Raw genomic sequence first — 17,141 nt, forward strand, 5'->3', positions numbered from 1 at the left:
TACCAGTAGTTTAATAGTTGCAGATTTTCTAGGAGTAACAAAAAAATTGGCCCCTAGCATTTTTTGAGTCTGTCTTGGGTCTTTTTTCCCCAGGGAAGGGGTTCTTTCTTTTCCATTGCTTCAATTATGGCTTCTTCCCCAGGCCTTTCCTTGGAGTGTTGGGCTCTGCAGTTTTTAGGGTCTCTGAAGCTGACAAAATCTCTCTTTTCTTTCCATGAGGTGTGCTGGGACAAGACCTCTTTTTTGGAGATGTCTTTTTTGGGTCATGTGTTTGCATCTCTTCACTTTCTTTAGCTGCAGTTTTTTCTATTGGTACTGGTTGTGGAGTTTTATCTCCAGATTCATCTTTCAGTTTAAATTGGGCTTTCACTTGGCCACTCTTTTTCTCCTCTTGTTTTACATTCGCTCCTTTCTGGGGTCCAGAATCACTCACTGGAGCGCCATCAAGTTTTGGCACTTCATTTTTATTTATGACGGATGCTGATGAAGACTTGCTACCCTCTTGCATTAAATTGTTTTTTTCTTTTTCTCCTTTTGTTTTAAATATTCTTTTCCTTTATGTTTCTCCCTTCCCATTTTTTATTTTTGTACTGAGTAAGAGCGGATATTTATTCTCTTGGCTTCATCCTGACTGCTGATGAATTAACAGATAGGAAAGGCAACCGATTTCTCAGTTTTCACAAACAAGAGTCTCACACTCTCTCATTTCTCTGGAAATTTTTCTGAAAGCCTTTTCGTGACAGCAATGTTTTCAGCAAAGTGCTGCATTCCAGTGTGACCAATGAGTATAGAACTGCAAGAACGACTTTTCGAGATGTTTACGATGGTTCCACCTGTAGAATTATTGATCTCTTTTGATACATTCTTGACCAGAAGGTTCACACTTACTGGAAGTTTCTTTCTTTGATAGAAATGCCTCCCAAGGTACAATGGTAAGAGCCACCTGATCCTCTCATCTGTGGGGAAGAAGTCAAAACTACTCAGGAGTTGAAGCTTGGCTTCTTAGGCTTTATACTCCTTTTTCAACGTCCGGAAAGGAATAATCTGAGAAATGATTTTAACTCCATGATTCTTCAAAAGTTTTCTACAGAAATTTTTTTTTTCAGGAGTTGAATTGGTTTCATCCTTGGTAAATGAAGAAATTTCTGCTAAATCTGTTCCAATACCATTAGGCAAGGGCAATCTGAACTTCTGTTTTTTACTAGGAATTTTCCACAATACTACCACTAAAAATAAATTTTCACTCTCATTCGAAAAAAATCTATTACTGTTTTCCCTGGTTCTGGCATGTGCCAACAGAGCTTCCAGTGCCTTTCTTGTATTCCATTCGTCCAACTGCTTTAGTGAGATGGGGACCACAGGAGTCACAGGTGAGGCCACGGGTGCACCCAAAGTGGAAACCGTGGTGGAAGCCGAGACCTCCATGTTGTCCTCACTTTGTGCAGACGTGTGTGTGGAACCCTGGAGCCAGAAGTAGGGAACTATAAATACCGTTTTCACACAAATAAACTTTAACTCAGTAAACAGTTTTTACACATTTAGTGTAATGTTTATAAAGTCTACAATACTATACAGAGATATCCTTCCCTCACCAACTTGCCCAGAGCTACTTAGAATCCTCAAACTCCATTCATTGTAAGTGTCCTTACATACGTGTTCAACTTTTTTAAATCTTTTATACCATATTTTTACTGTATCTTTTCTGTGATTAGATATGCAGTATGTAGTATGAGAATGTGTTGCACAGGTTTGTAGCCTAGGTACAGTAAGCTATACCATATAACCTAGGTGTATAGCGGACTATAGCATCTAACTTTGTGTAAGTGCCTCCACAATGTTTATACAATGATGAAATCACTTGAAGCATTTATCAACAAGTATCCCCATTGTTAAATAATACATAGATGTACATACTATAAGCTTCATATTGATTTATTACCTTTCATGAATGTGCTCTCATTCTAACTAAATCATTATATTTAAATCAATGTTATTTTCTCAGTTCCTATATCCAACATAATCTTGAAAATATTTATATTCTTCCATTTTTCCAAAGTATGGTGACTTGGGAAAACAACCAAAGTCTCTTTGATAAGGATCAGAGGAACCACTGTTGTGTAATCTTGTCATAGCATTGTAGAGTTCTTTTGGGGCCCAGTTTCCTATTAAGATAATGGGGGCTGGATCTAAAAACTGACTCAAGGGGAAATAACTGTAGCTTTTACTAGAATGAGAGCTCACATTCCACCATGTGTCCTTGATTTCTTTTGAAAGTATCAACTGAATAGTAGTACCTTTGTCAGTGCCTGTCTAGTTGGTCTTAGGGATACCATGTCCTATAAACAGTCTCCTTGACTCTGTAGGTCAAGCACTCTTGACTATCTTTGTGATCTTATAGTTCATTATAATAGTTGCTTTCTTGCAGCTTCTCATGTTTAACTGCAGCTGCTTCAACCCTTGTTTCAGGTCCTATCATAGTCATTGCTAGTAGTGAGTCTCTGCTCCTGTCAACTTTCTTTGCTGAGGAAAGCTACTGTCAAACTTCTCAGTATTGCACTCCTCTCACTAATGCATTTAATTTTTTTTTTTTTTTTTTGGGGGGGAGAGGTTTTTTTGCTATAGGGTGCTTGCGCTCGCCAGGAAGACAGAGAGAGGCAGAGAGACAGAAAGTGAGAAATCACCCCCAGGGCAGATGGCCATGCCGCAATATCTTCTCCTCCATTCTCCTCTTGGGATCTTGGGCATGCGCACACACAGGCCCTGCATGAGTTTAAGCCACTGGGTCTGGGACTCGAACTGCAGTCGACTACATGGGAGTCCAGCAACAGGAGAGGTTTTTTTGCTATAGGGTGCTTGCGCTCGCCAGGAAGACAGAGAGAGGCAGAGAGACAGAAAGTGAGAAATCACCCCCAGGGCAGATGGCCATGCCGCAATATCTTCTCCTCCATTCTCCTCTTGGGATCTTGGGCATGCGCACACACAGGCCCTGCATGAGTTTAAGCCACTGGGTCTGGGACTCGAACTGCAGTCGACTACATGGGAGTCCAGCAACATAGCCATTACACTAACTCCTCGTCCCACTAGTGCATTTCTTAAGGCTTTGGTAATGGTCTATCTTCTGTGCCCTCTGTGGTGAATATTCCTGCCTTACACATGTTCATTCCATCATGCTCACGTCTCTAAGCCTTTTACTCCAGTTTCCCACAGTCTGACATATGATTCTGCCATTTTAACTTCAATTAGCATTGGATATTCATTTGTCTGTGTTCCAAGAAACCAAACTAGTAATGACTTCCTTACATCTCCCAGGGTTCTTCCTAGAGCATTTGAATCTTTACCTTGTGAAGTTCCCAAGTGAATAATTGCCTTCTCATTTAATTTTATGGCAGTTCTTTTAATCCAATACTCTTAGAATCTCGTCCCATACATTTTTCATGCTGATATGTGTTAGATAGGTCTTGCCACTTCTAGGAAATATATTTATTGTTTTATTTGTTTCATTATTAGACTCAGAATACTATCAACTAAGTTATGCTCTAATTTAACTCTAATTGTAGGTCTAAAGGAAGGAGGGGGAAGGGAGACTTTTTTTTTTATTAAAGGGGCTTCTACATGTTCTTCAAATACATCTGAAATAATCTTAAGAGGAAGGATATGTCTTTTTTATGCTCAAAGAGTTCATAAATATATGTGGGTTCAAAATATTCATCAACATCCACTTAAATGCCCCTGTCCCAATCATCAGGATCCCATTTGTCCGTAACTCAAGGCCTAGGCATTGGCATAAAAGATGCTCCCTGTCTGAGAATGTAACCTTTTATGGAATTGGAACAATCTGACAATTACACTTTTGAGTTTCCTTTGCTTTTCTGTACCTTCTACCTTCATGATGCAAATATAAGTTTCTTCATTGATTTCTGAACAAGTCATTTAGTTTACACTTGGTTCTCAATTGCCTGTTAAGGTCTGGGAGCTTGTTTATTTTCCACAGGTTATCAATAGCATTCAGCAATAGCCATCTAATTTCATTATTCTTATTTGGTTATTTTTACTAACATTAAGTCATTCATTTTTTACAGCATATGATGTGGATTCTCAAAGCATGAATGCATTGCAAGTCAAAGATATTACCATACACAATAACTTTCCATTCTTCTGTCTGTTTAATGTTCTTTCTTTTATTTCTTTTTTCCCCCAAGTCCCTTCCTCCTACTCCCAACTGTCCCTCTCCTCCTCTGTACTTTCTGGTATCTATATTTGCTGCCTCTGCCTCATTATTCTTAGAGTTACTATTTCCTTTCATATTTCTCTGCTGCTTGATAAATCAGGACAGTTAGTTTATTTCCTTGTATGAGTTAGTCATTCCATTTTATTACCAATGTGAGAGTTTCAAATGTTAGAAATCCATCTTATACCAACAACGATCTGCACTCCAATGACGGTCAGTGTTGGAGGTCCTCATTGCCAATATGCAGTGTGGAATACAACTGCAAAATCTAACCATGTCACGTGCTTTCTAGGGCCATTCTTCCACCAAATATCAGAGGTTGGTGTCTTTAGAAGTAAACTAGACATTGAAGTGGGAGTTTATGTTAAGGGGACTGATTAGGGATTAACAACTATAAAAGAGAGGTAGGAAGATGAAGGATTGACAGACAGAGGATTCACACTACAAACAAAACCAGCAAAACTTCAACTACCTCCAGTATCCCACAGGGAGTTATGAAATATATATGGAATTACTCTTCAATTCTGATGGGGCCTGAGCTTTCTTATCCCTGCCTCCATCAGTCACTGGATGTGGGTCACGCCAACAAGGGTGTACTCTTGCAGAACGTTTCTTTGTATAGATTTAGCAAACAATGAGAGCATTGACAAAGGAGGTTTTCCTGATGGCTTGGGCAACAAGACCTTGCTTAAGAAAGAAGGATATGGGGCGGTCTGTCTCCATATCCATGACAGCATTCCACTTATAACAGTAATTTACATGGCTAGTTAACTTCAGTGTATGCATTTCTCAGCTCTCTAATTAAATTATGATTCCTAGAGACAGGATGTGTATATTCTTTGTCTCATTAGAGTAAATAAGCAATTATTTTGTGATTGTTTATATAGGATCTGTGTGAACCATAAATTTGATGAGTAAAAATGCTTTCTCTTTCTCTCTGACACATACATAAACTCTCTGTCTCTTTCAATCAGTGTTGTACTCCTCACAATCAGGATAATGTTTGCTAAATAATAGTTAAGCAATAAATTATTATAAATGTTTGAATGTATCAGTAAGTACATGGTAGGTATTTATGGCCATTTTTAATGAGTTGTTGAATGAACAAGTTTTCAATGATTTAAAAGGCCACACTCATTATATAACTTTCTACAGATAAAATTTTAAAATAAAATATGTAATTTGGCACCTAATACAACCCACATTCTTCCAATATTGAAATTTCCTATCTAGGGCCTCTCTTGTGTCCTAATGGTCAAAGGAACTGGACCCCATGTTGTTAACCTCATTAGAATCCTGGTCCTGATGACTTGAAAAACACCGTACATATGTGTGTGCTTGCTCAACATCTCAACAGGATGGAGAAATGAAGAAGGGATTGTGTGACCATGGCCCATTAGGAAGTGGCTTTTTTTATTTTGTCTTGTTTTCCCCTCCCTCACTCTCTGTGTTTGCTGAGTGCAAATGCCCTCTGGAAAAATTCAAAAATTAAAAAACAAAAAGAAATTAGCCCTCCACATTTATGTGTATTCTTAACATCAGTGACACAATGTTATAGCAGTGAAGGAAGTTACTCTAATTAACATTAATGCTCGAATTAGTCATCTGAAATTCAACTTTTTATCACTCACATATTTTAGGATATAATGAATCTTTAGAAGTATTGGGTTGTAAGAAATGTCATTACATATTTTTCTGTTTTTCAATGCAAAAATGTATCATGAGACTTTTCTGACAACTCAATATAATTATGATGATTTATAACATGACTAAACTTGTGTTTATCTAGCGGTTATTATTACCAAGTTTTACTTTTTTTTTTTTTTGTTAATTGCTAGGCGTGTGTGTGAGAGAAAAGAGAGCACTCCTACTGGGGTGGGATCACACCTCAATTCCTTTTTCTCCATTTTCCCATTCCTTCAAGATTTTGGTCCCATACACACATACTCAGCATGTTTTTCTTTCTTTTTTTTTTAAAATTTTATACATATAATGACTATATATCACTTTGCTTGTAAGTTGAATTACTCAACATAAATACACTTCACACCAGTCCAGTTAAGGATACTAAACACATTATTATCAATAGATAATAACCCACAGCTGTGTCCCAAAAATGTCCTGTATTTTTTCAATCCAGGGGATTTAAACCGCAGTTAACCATATGGAATCCTGCGGATTAGTACACTAATATCTGCACAACTGTGTCTAGATCAAGAATAATACACTTTATCTTTTCTTGCTGTTTATATACAGAAAAATTTTTATGTATTTCAAAGTTTTGGGGTGCTCTTACAGAAAAACTGCTTTCTTCAACTTGGAATGTAGGTATTTAATTTTTTTAATATTTCAAATTTTTATTTTTAGAGATTTTTGCTATAGGGCATATGTGCTCACTAGAGAGACAGAAAACAAGAAATCCTTCCCTCTCCCAAGAGGAGATGGCCATGCTGTAATCCCTTCTTCTATGTTCTCGTGGTATCTTGGGCATGCATACACACACACAGCCTGAGTTTCAAGCCCCCGGGTCTGGATCTTGAACTGCAGTCAGTCATATGGGAGTCCAGTGATGTAACTATTACACCATCTGCTGGTCCCAACATTTAAACTTTGATACTTACTTTTTTCTTGTGCAATTTCTTTTCATTCCTTTTTCAATCATTTCAATGCTCTATATGTGATATACACTGCTCTTGAGTTTAGTTTGAAATAATGGTTGTCCTGTAAACTTATGGTCTATTTGAGCAAAGTCTAGGTGTTGACTGACAAGAACCCTAGTCCTAGACTATGATAGTGAATGTACAAACCTTCCTGGCAGACCATAGGCCCTGCAAGTGTACACTAACTCAGACTATTTATGCAGAGAAAATAAAGTGGTGGGGGATAAATGGAGTTAAATTTTGTGTAGAAGTCCAGCCAGCCGCAAAACCAGTGGCTAGCCACTAAATTTACTTTTAAATATACAATTATGATATACACCTTTGTTTGTATTTCATATGCTTTTTCTTTTCAACTACATTATATAATCCTTGAATAAAAAGATCACATTTTTTAGTGACTATAGTCTTATAATTTTCCCAAATAATATGGAGAATAGAATACACATTAGTGTCTTTTTCTTTGAGAGCTACAATTTTACTTGTTTCCTTGACTATTTTCTTCTACATAAAATATGCTTATCAAATGTTTGTTCATTTGTATGGTGGGTAATTTTCAAATTAAAATTAACAATGCATTTGTAACAATTTAGGCTTTACTTAGAAGTGAAATGATGCCACTTTGAAAGTATGCACAAGTTGCAAATATGAGGTTTCAAATCAATAAGGAAATAATTCTTATAAGAAGATAGTAATTAAAAATATACAAATAAATATTAGCTATATTACTAGGAGCAAAAAAATAAAAATTAGAGATCTGTCCCTTGGCACAAAACAAAACCGCAACCAGGGAACCAGCAGTTAGCATAATGGCTATGTCGCTGGACTCCCACCTAGTTGACTGCGGTTCGCGTCCCGGACCTGGTGGCTTAAAACGCACGCCGGGTGCATGTGCGTGTGTGCCCAAGATCCTGAGAGGAGAATGGAGGAGGAGGGAATGCGGCATGACCATCCCCCCTGGGGAGTGATTTCTCACTTTCTGTCTCTATGTCTCTCTCTGTCTGTCTGGTGAGCACATGTGCCCTATAGCAAAAACCTCTCCAAAAAAAGAAAAAAAGAAAAGAAACTACAACCACAAATGAAGTAGGTAGAAAAGATTTAATAGGATGAAAAGAAATATACCCAAAAGACTCTTGGGCAGACAGATTGCCAGGTGGCAACTACGTTTAGTACAGGTTGCTCGTTATTTTTATTACTAGAAGTGATCATGAATATTTATTGGTGGGAGGTCTGTTACACTACCTATGTCCTTCATTTGAATTAGAATCCGCTTGTTTTCTCCTTCACTTGCACACTTTTCTCACAGGTAAAGAATAAGGAATTTGATTACCTAATTGCACCTGCCCAGTGTGAGCCAGGTTGTTTAATTAGACTGCCTGATTAGTTTACCACCCTAGTGGGAATTAGGGCGTTGACCAAAATGCTTTCCTGGGGATTAGGGTGTTGATCAAAATCCTTTGTTGGGTCTTTTTGAATTCATGAGGGATGATAAGAGAAAAATTTACAAATCATCCCTGTGTGCTTTCCTCAGGCACCAAGGAAGGAAGATGACAAATTGCCTTGTTCTCCTGGAGCCCAGGGCTAGGTGAGAAGAAGGTACCTCATGGAGGGTCTGGTTGTAATTCCTGATAAACTGGATTGATGTGGCATGTGTCCTTTGGCTTCTTTCTTAGGGCTGCCCGCTCATGACTAACTGCTTACCACAAACTCATGACCATGACACAATCCCTTCTCTAGTCTCCTCTCAGGATTTTGGGCACACATGCACATGCACCCGTCATATTTTAAGACACCAGGTCTGGGACTCAAACCATGGTAGACAACATGGTAGTCCAGTGACATAACCATTATGCTATCTGCTGGTCCCTACACCTGTGTTTTTCTGAAGAGTTTTTACATTTAAAATTTGTGTTAATGTCAATTAAAATAAACTGCAAGTGATTTTGTGTGTACGTGTGTGTGTGTGTGTGTGTGTGTGTAGCATAGCTTTCTACCCCCCTTTTTAATCTTTATCACTTTAGTGTACTAATAGATGTGGGAGTATATATGCATATCTTTTTTTAAAGAGTCATCTCTGTCATTTATAACTCCTTTTTTTTTTTTTTTTGATCCTCAGGCACCAAGGAAGGAAGATGACAAATTGCCTTGTTCTCCTGGAGCCCAGGGCTAGGTGAGAAGAAGGTACCTCATGGAGGGTCTGGTTGTAATTCCTGATAAACTGGATTGATGTGGCATGTGTCCTTTGGCTTCTTTCTTAGGGCTGCCCGCTCATGACTAACTGCTTACCACAAACTCATGACCATGACACAATCCCTTCTCTAGTCTCCTCTCAGGATTTTGGGCACACATGCACATGCACCCGTCATATTTTAAGACACCAGGTCTGGGACTCAAACCATGGTAGACAACATGGTAGTCCAGTGACATAACCATTATGCTATCTGCTGGTCCCTACACCTGTGTTTTTCTGAAGAGTTTTTACATTTAAAATTTGTGTTAATGTCAATTAAAATAAACTGCAAGTGATTTTGTGTGTACGTGTGTGTGTGTGTGTGTGTGTGTGTAGCATAGCTTTCTACCCCCCTTTTTAATCTTTATCACTTTAGTGTACTAATAGATGTGGGAGTATATATGCATATCTTTTTTTAAAGAGTCATCTCTGTCATTTATAACTCCTTTTTTTTTTTTTTTTGAGTGGTTTTTCACTATAGGGCGCGTGAGCTTGCCAGACAGACAGAGACAGAGAGACAGAAAGCGAGAAATCACCCCCCAGAGGGGATGGCCACACCTCAATCTCTTCTCCATTCTCCTCTCGGGATCTTGGGCATGCACGCACACGCACCTGGTGTGGGTTTTAAGCCACCGGGTCAGTGACGTGAACCGCAGTTCTCTACGTGGAAGTCCAGCGACATAGTCATTATGCTAACTGCTGGTTCCCATGTCATTTGTAACTTCTTTAAACTGTATATCTCTCTTTCTTTTTTTAATACTCTTTTAGAAGTCATGTATTTCACTTGTTTTAACATTCCTATTTACCTTTACAGTCTGAAATTAACTTGTTTCTGTACCATCTTTGAAAAAAGTATGTTGTATACTTTACAATATTTTGACATAGTGATGGCTAGTTTTATGTATTAATTTGATTGGGCTAAGGGGTGCTCAGATAGCTGGTAAATGATATTTTAAGGTGTGTCTGTAAGGATATTTCTATAAGAGATTAGCATTTAAATTGGTATACTCAGTAAAGAGTGCCCTCAGCGATACTAGTGGCATAGTCAACCCACTGAGGAACTGAATATAACAAAATCACAAAGGGCAAAATCACAAGGATTGATAAGAATATAGGACCTAAAGGTAACAGGCATTAGAGCTCCTCATTCTTTGACCTTTCAAATTGGACTGAATTACACTACCCAGTGACCTTCCTAATTCTCCAGCTTGCAGCTGACAGATTATGGGCCTTCTTAGCTTCCAAAATCACTTAAGCCGAGTTCCATAATAAATCTCATATCTATATATCTCCTGTAGGTTCTGTTTCTCTGGAAAACTCTAGCACAATGCTAGTCAAGTGCCTCTTACACTCTCTCTTTCCTTTTTATTTTATTTAATGGGCTACCTTTTAGAACAATTTTAGGTTCAAAGCAAAACTGAGCAGAAGGTACAGAGGGTTCATATACCCTCTGTGGCCACACATATAGACCCACTCCCATTGTGAACATTCACTCCATCGTGGTATTTTGTTGCTATTAATGAACTTACATTGACACATCAGTAACACCCAAGTCTGTCCTTTACATTAAGATTAATTATTTGTGTTGTATAGTTTATGGATTTTGACAAAAATTTAATAGCATTTATCCACCGTTGTAATTTCATACTAATACTTTCACTGCTTTTGGAATTCTCTGTGCTCTGCCTCTCCCTGTCCGCTCCTCCCTAATCTTGGTAACTACTGGTCTTTTTCACTGTCTCGATAGCTTTGTGTATAGTTTTCACGTAGTGTGGAACCTTTTAATACAGCTTCTTTCACTTAGTAATAGGCATTTCAAGTGTCTACTTGTCTTTTCAGCCTAGATAGTCCCTTGAATTGATTAATTTATTAAGTTTTGCTAGAGGGCCTGTGTGCTTACCGGAGAGAGAAGGAAAGAGTCAGAGAAGAGAAAGCATCCCTCTCATGGAATGGTCATGCCACAATCCCTTCTCTTCTAACTCTCCCTTCTTTCAGGATTTTGGGCATGCTCTCACACATGCCTGGCATATTTCTGAAGCCACTAAGTCCAAGACTCAAATCATGGGGCTGGTCATGTGATATCTGGCTGTTTTTACTACCAGGAAACAGCCAAGTTCCAAACATTTTTTGTTTGTTTTCAATACTGAATTATAGTCTATTGTATGGCTATACCACAATTTATTTATTCATTCAACTATGGAAAGACATCATGACTGTTTCTATGTTTCAGGAATTATGAATAAAGCTGCTATAACTGTCATGTACAGGTTTTAGTGTGGACATTGGTTTTCAATGTTGGGGATAATAGCAAGGATTGTAATCTAGGATATATTTATTTTTGTAAAAACTTTCCAACTTTTTTCTGAAGTAGCTAGAACATTTTCAACCATTCCATCAAACAATGAGTGTTTTTATTGCTTCATATTCTTGTCAGTATTTGGTATTGTCAGTGCTTTGGATTTTTACCACTCCAATAGTTATATAAAGGTATATTCTCACTGTTTTAATTTGTAATTCTCTAATACCATATGATGTTGATTATACTTTTTACATAAATTTTCCATATTTTATGAAGTGCTCATTCAGGTCTTTGTCCAACTTCTTTCCTTTTCCTTTTTTTTTGGGAGAGGATTTTGCTATAGGGTGCATTTGCTCCCCAGAAAGACAGAGAGAGACAGAAAAACAAAAAGCTAGAAATCACCCCCCAGAAAGGATTGCCATGCTACAATCCCTTCTTCTCCATTCTCCTCTCGGGATCTTGGGCACACAAGCACAGGTACCTGGAGTGAATTTAAGCCACTGGCTCGACTACATGGGAGTCCAGCATCATTGCCCTTAAAACAACTGCTGATCCTTTTTTTCCTTTTATTTTAAGAGAGATTTTTGCTTAAGGGTGTGTGTGCTCACCAGAGAGAGAGAGACCAAGGGACAGAAATCAAGAAGTCACTCCTTAATGAGGGGATGACCATGCTGCAATTCCTTCTCCCTCATTCTCCTCTTGGGATTCTGGGCACACATGCACACAAACCCAGTATGAGTTTCAAGTCTCTGAGTCTGGGACTCGAGTTGTGGTCAGCCATGAGGGAGTCCAGTGAAATAACCCCTACACCATGTGTTGGTCCCCCAACTTATTTTTTTTATTCATAATAGAGGGTATGTATGAAAGAGAGAGGGAGAGAGATTCTCCACAGGATCTGGTCACAACACAATCTTCTGCCTCCATTCCACTAGCCCTTTAGATCTGGGACATTCATGTATGTGCCTAGCATATCTCAGGTAGACCTAGCAAGAAATTCAGACCACATTCAGTATGTGGGATCCAACTTCTCTTGAGTGGTGTGTTACTACTGAGCCACTGAGCCAGTCAAAGTGAATTTTTTAAATTGGACTGTTCATTTTCTTATCATTTATTATTATAAGTCCTTTTGTTTATTTTAGATAATAATATTTAATCAGATATGTCATTTGCAAATATTTTATTATGCTCTGTGGCTTGTTCTTACATTTATTTGACAGTGCCATTCACAGGCATAATTAAAATTTAATTTTAATGAAGTTTAGCCTATCTCTTTCTTTCATGGATCACACCTTTTGTGTTGTATCTACTTTAAAGTTATTACCAATCCTGTGGTCATTTGGATTATCTGCTCTGTCATCTTCTAAAAATCTTTACTGTTCTGCATTTTACCCTTAGGTCTATGGTCTATTTTGAGTTAATTTTGGTGGGGGTATAAGGTCTGGGTTTAGGTTTATTGTCTGGCATGTGGATATCTAGTTGTTTCAGCATCATTTATTGAAATGACAATTTTCTTTGCTTTATTGTATTGACCTGGAGTGAATTTAAGCCACTGGCTCGACTACATGGGAGTCCAGCATCATTGCCCTTAAAACAACTGCTGATCCTTTTTTTCCTTTTATTTTAAGAGAGATTTTTGCTTAAGGGTGTGTGTGCTCACCAGAGAGAGAGAGACCAAGGGACAGAAATCAAGAAGTCACTCCTTAATGAGGGGATGACCATGCTGCAATTCCTTCTCCCTCATTCTCCTCTTGGGATTCTGGGCACACATGCACACAAACCCAGTATGAGTTTCAAGTCTCTGAGTCTGGGACTCGAGTTGTGGTCAGCCATGAGGGAGTCCAGTGAAATAACCCCTACACCATGTGTTGGTCCCCCAACTTATTTTTTTTATTCATAATAGAGGGTATGTATGAAAGAGAGAGGGAGAGAGATTCTCCACAGGATCTGGTCACAACACAATCTTCTGCCTCCATTCCACTAGCCCTTTAGATCTGGGACATTCATGTATGTGCCTAGCATATCTCAGGTAGACCTAGCAAGAAATTCAGACCACATTCAGTATGTGGGATCCAACTTCTCTTGAGTGGTGTGTTACTACTGAGCCACTGAGCCAGTCAAAGTGAATTTTTTAAATTGGACTGTTCATTTTCTTATCATTTATTATTATAAGTCCTTTTGTTTATTTTAGATAATAATATTTAATCAGATATGTCATTTGCAAATATTTTATTATGCTCTGTGGCTTGTTCTTACATTTATTTGACAGTGCCATTCACAGGCATAATTAAAATTTAATTTTAATGAAGTTTAGCCTATCTCTTTCTTTCATGGATCACACCTTTTGTGTTGTATCTACTTTAAAGTTATTACCAATCCTGTGGTCATTTGGATTATCTGCTCTGTCATCTTCTAAAAATCTTTACTGTTCTGCATTTTACCCTTAGGTCTATGGTCTATTTTGAGTTAATTTTGGTGGGGGTATAAGGTCTGGGTTTAGGTTTATTGTCTGGCATGTGGATATCTAGTTGTTTCAGCATCATTTATTGAAATGACAATTTTCTTTGCTTTATTGTATTGCCTTTGGTCTTTTGTCAGTAATTGACAATATTTGTATTGATCTATTTCTGGGCTCTCTGTTCTGTCCATTGCTTGTTTGTCTATTCTTTGGTCAAAACCACACTGTCTTGATTACTATGGCTTTAGATAAATTCCTGAAATTATTATTTTTTAATTTGCCACAGGGTATACAGGTCACCAGAGAGATGCACAGAGAGAGAGAAGGAGAAAAAGTGAGGAAGCAAACTGCCAGGTCTGGGATTCAATCTGTCTTGGCCATGAGGGAGTCCAGCACCTTAACTACCATGCTACCTGCTGACCCCCAAGGATCAATTCCTTAACATTATGTTTAAATGTTTCAGTTTAGTAAAAGAAGTTATGGCACTTTAGGGGTAAAATGTATAACTTTAATCATAAAATTATGCCATTCAGGGATAAAGTTTTAGATTCAGTGATAGATAGATACTGGTGAAATATTTTGTTCTAGGTTGATAATTTTATTATTTTATTTACTGTATGTTTTCACACCTATATATGAAATATATTCAGTTGTGGCTAATTGATTTCTATTTATGATCTAATAATTAAAGTAATATTGGAAAACTATTTTTATGAAAATATTTCATTTTCACTAATATGAGAATGCTTTGTAATACCATTTCACTTATTTCTTATTTTTTTCTGTCATAAATAACACCAGATCCCTGTTTTTTCCTATGCAATGTTATAATGGCTTTTTAACCATAAATACTGAGAAAACCCAAACTTAAAAATCAAATACTTTTGGGAACCAGCAGTTAGTGTAATGGCTGTGTCACTGGACTCCCACGTAGTCAACTGCGTTTCGCGTCCCGGACCCTGTGGCTTAAAACTCATGCTGGGCACAGGTGTATGCATGTCCAAGATCCCGAGAGGAGAAGGAAGGAGAAGGGTTTGCAGCGTGACCATCCCCCCTGGGGGGTTATTTCTTGCTTTCTGTCTCTCTGTCTCTCTCTGTCTGTCTGGCGAGTGCAAGCGCCCTATAGTGAAAATCTCCCCCCCCCAAAAAAAAAATCAAATACTTTTGAGATCAGGTGATGGTGTAATGGTTACATCACTGGGTTCCCATGTAGCTGACCACAGTTTGCATCCCAGACACACTGGGTTAAATCTCACTCTGGGCACATATGCATGTGTGCCCAAAATCCCAACAGAAAAATGAAAGAGGAGATTGTGGCCATTCCCCCTGGGGAGTGTTTTCTCACTTTTTTTCTTTCTGTCTCTTGCATATGCCCTATAGCAAAAATTTCTAAAAAAAAAATATATATATATATAGATAGATAGATAGATCAAATATTTCTTTCTTAACCTTGGTATTCACTATTTATGGATAATTTTTTATAAAATAATTGATTAATTTTTTCCCCATTATAGGTAAAGATACAGGTACCTCCAGCAGAGTCTCTATGTTGTAATCCACCCTAAGATTTAGCCATCCAGATCATGGGCATGGGTGTGTGGCCCAGTGTATGCAGAGAGGTCGTGGGAACCTAGAATCCTTCCACATGATTTCAGTTGTGGTATTGCTGCACCACTGTCGGCCCCATGTATTTCTTTATTTATTTACTTCTTAAGGTTGTTACTTTTGTGTGTCCTTATTTGCTTTCATAATATTTAGCAATAAACCCTGTAAATAGAAGTATTTAAAGAAGTTAAAACAAACACAATTTTTTAAAAATCCTAAGGTAATTATGTCCAATGACAGATTCAGTCCTGCAATAAGAGGGAATAAGGAAAAACAATTGAACTCATTTCAGCTTTAAACAAGGAAGCAAACAGGTAAAACTTTGGACCATCAAAAGAGATAAGTTCTCATGAAAAGACTAAAGGAGTGAAGTTTGGTGGACTTGTTACCTTTCGTGTACCTAGGACTTGCGCTCGGAAATCCATATTTTTTCTTCAATCATCTCTCAATTTTTTTGTTACTTGGGAATTATTTGAAGCTGGGACTAAGTATTTCTAATTAATTTACTTGATTTTCTAACTCGGTTCACTCAATTCATTCATAGAATTGTTAATATTTTTGTTTGTAGAAGGATTAAGCACTTTGGCTCTATGAAATAGTTTGCTTTTGGCCTTTAATCATATCTGCATTTTTGGCTCCCCTTGAAGAATGGGGTGGAAGGTAGAAAACAAGACTATTCTTTTCACATACAAGTTTCACATTTTCCTTGTTGGCCTTTAACACTAATATTGAACACATTTATCTGCCTTATACATTCATACATAACAGGCAAGATTTGCCCTAGCCTATATTTTTGCCTGCAGCCTTCAAATCATTTCCACCCTCCCTAAAATAGTGGATTTAATTCAAAATTAAGGAAGAAAAGTGTTTCAACAGTGAAGCACTCATCCTTGAGTATACCTAGAAGAGATTTTTACTTAGCCTAAGAAAAAAGAACTTGCTAAAAGAGACATGATCAACCACTCTATTGTTTGACTTGTTTACACTTAAGGCCACTTTGGTCTATTTTAGCATGTGTCTTCTAGTCTTGGCTTGGGGGCAAACTGCAAACATCTGGTTAGTATTTCAGAGTAAGAGGATATGATAGTTGTTAGAGGTTGATCATAAAAGGAGAAATTCTTTAGTTAGGCATCAATATATTTTCAAAGACAACATTGAATGTATTGTTGTAACTTGTCTAAAAGGCTTAACTGGAAATTTAAAAACATAATAGTTTTCTATTGTGGATTGTGTAACTAATTATGTAATTAATCCTTTTAAGCAAATTTCACAACAAAAGAATTTCCTTAAGGAATAGCAACAACAAGAGAGAACAGAGCAGGCAATAGAGAAGAAAAGTAAGAGATGGAGGGGTGGGACAAAACACTGGCGTCATAAGTAGACAGAAATAAATAGGATGCCTGCTGAATAAGCCTCTGGAGATGACTGTTTAATAATGTCATGCATTTTAAAAGAATTAACACAAAAGGAAGTATCAGTAAGACTTTTTTTTAATAATAAAAGAGTCAGTTTTGTTGAGGATCTATTATGGCAAATGTTTGATATTCTTCCATAATTATTAGCACTTCCCTTTTAATTAAGTTCCATTTCTATAATCATGGTAGTTTGGCAAAAACACAAAAACACAACCAACAAACATGAAAGTTCTTGTTTTTTCCTCTTTAGGG

The 17,141-nt window shown here is 37.5% G+C and overlaps 1 pseudogene; it reads right to left on the reverse strand.

The window, feature by feature from the left end:
* Positions 1 to 507: 507 nt before the first annotated feature.
* LOC102495491 (ribosomal L1 domain-containing protein 1 pseudogene) lies at positions 508 to 1,425 on the reverse strand (annotated as a pseudogene).
* Between the last annotated feature and the right edge of the window lie 15,716 nt (positions 1,426 to 17,141).

Source organism: Tupaia chinensis, unplaced genomic scaffold (genome assembly GCF_000334495.1).
Source record: "Tupaia chinensis unplaced genomic scaffold, TupChi_1.0 Scaffold149807_2, whole genome shotgun sequence".
Classification (NCBI taxonomy): domain Eukaryota; kingdom Metazoa; phylum Chordata; class Mammalia; order Scandentia; family Tupaiidae; genus Tupaia; species Tupaia belangeri.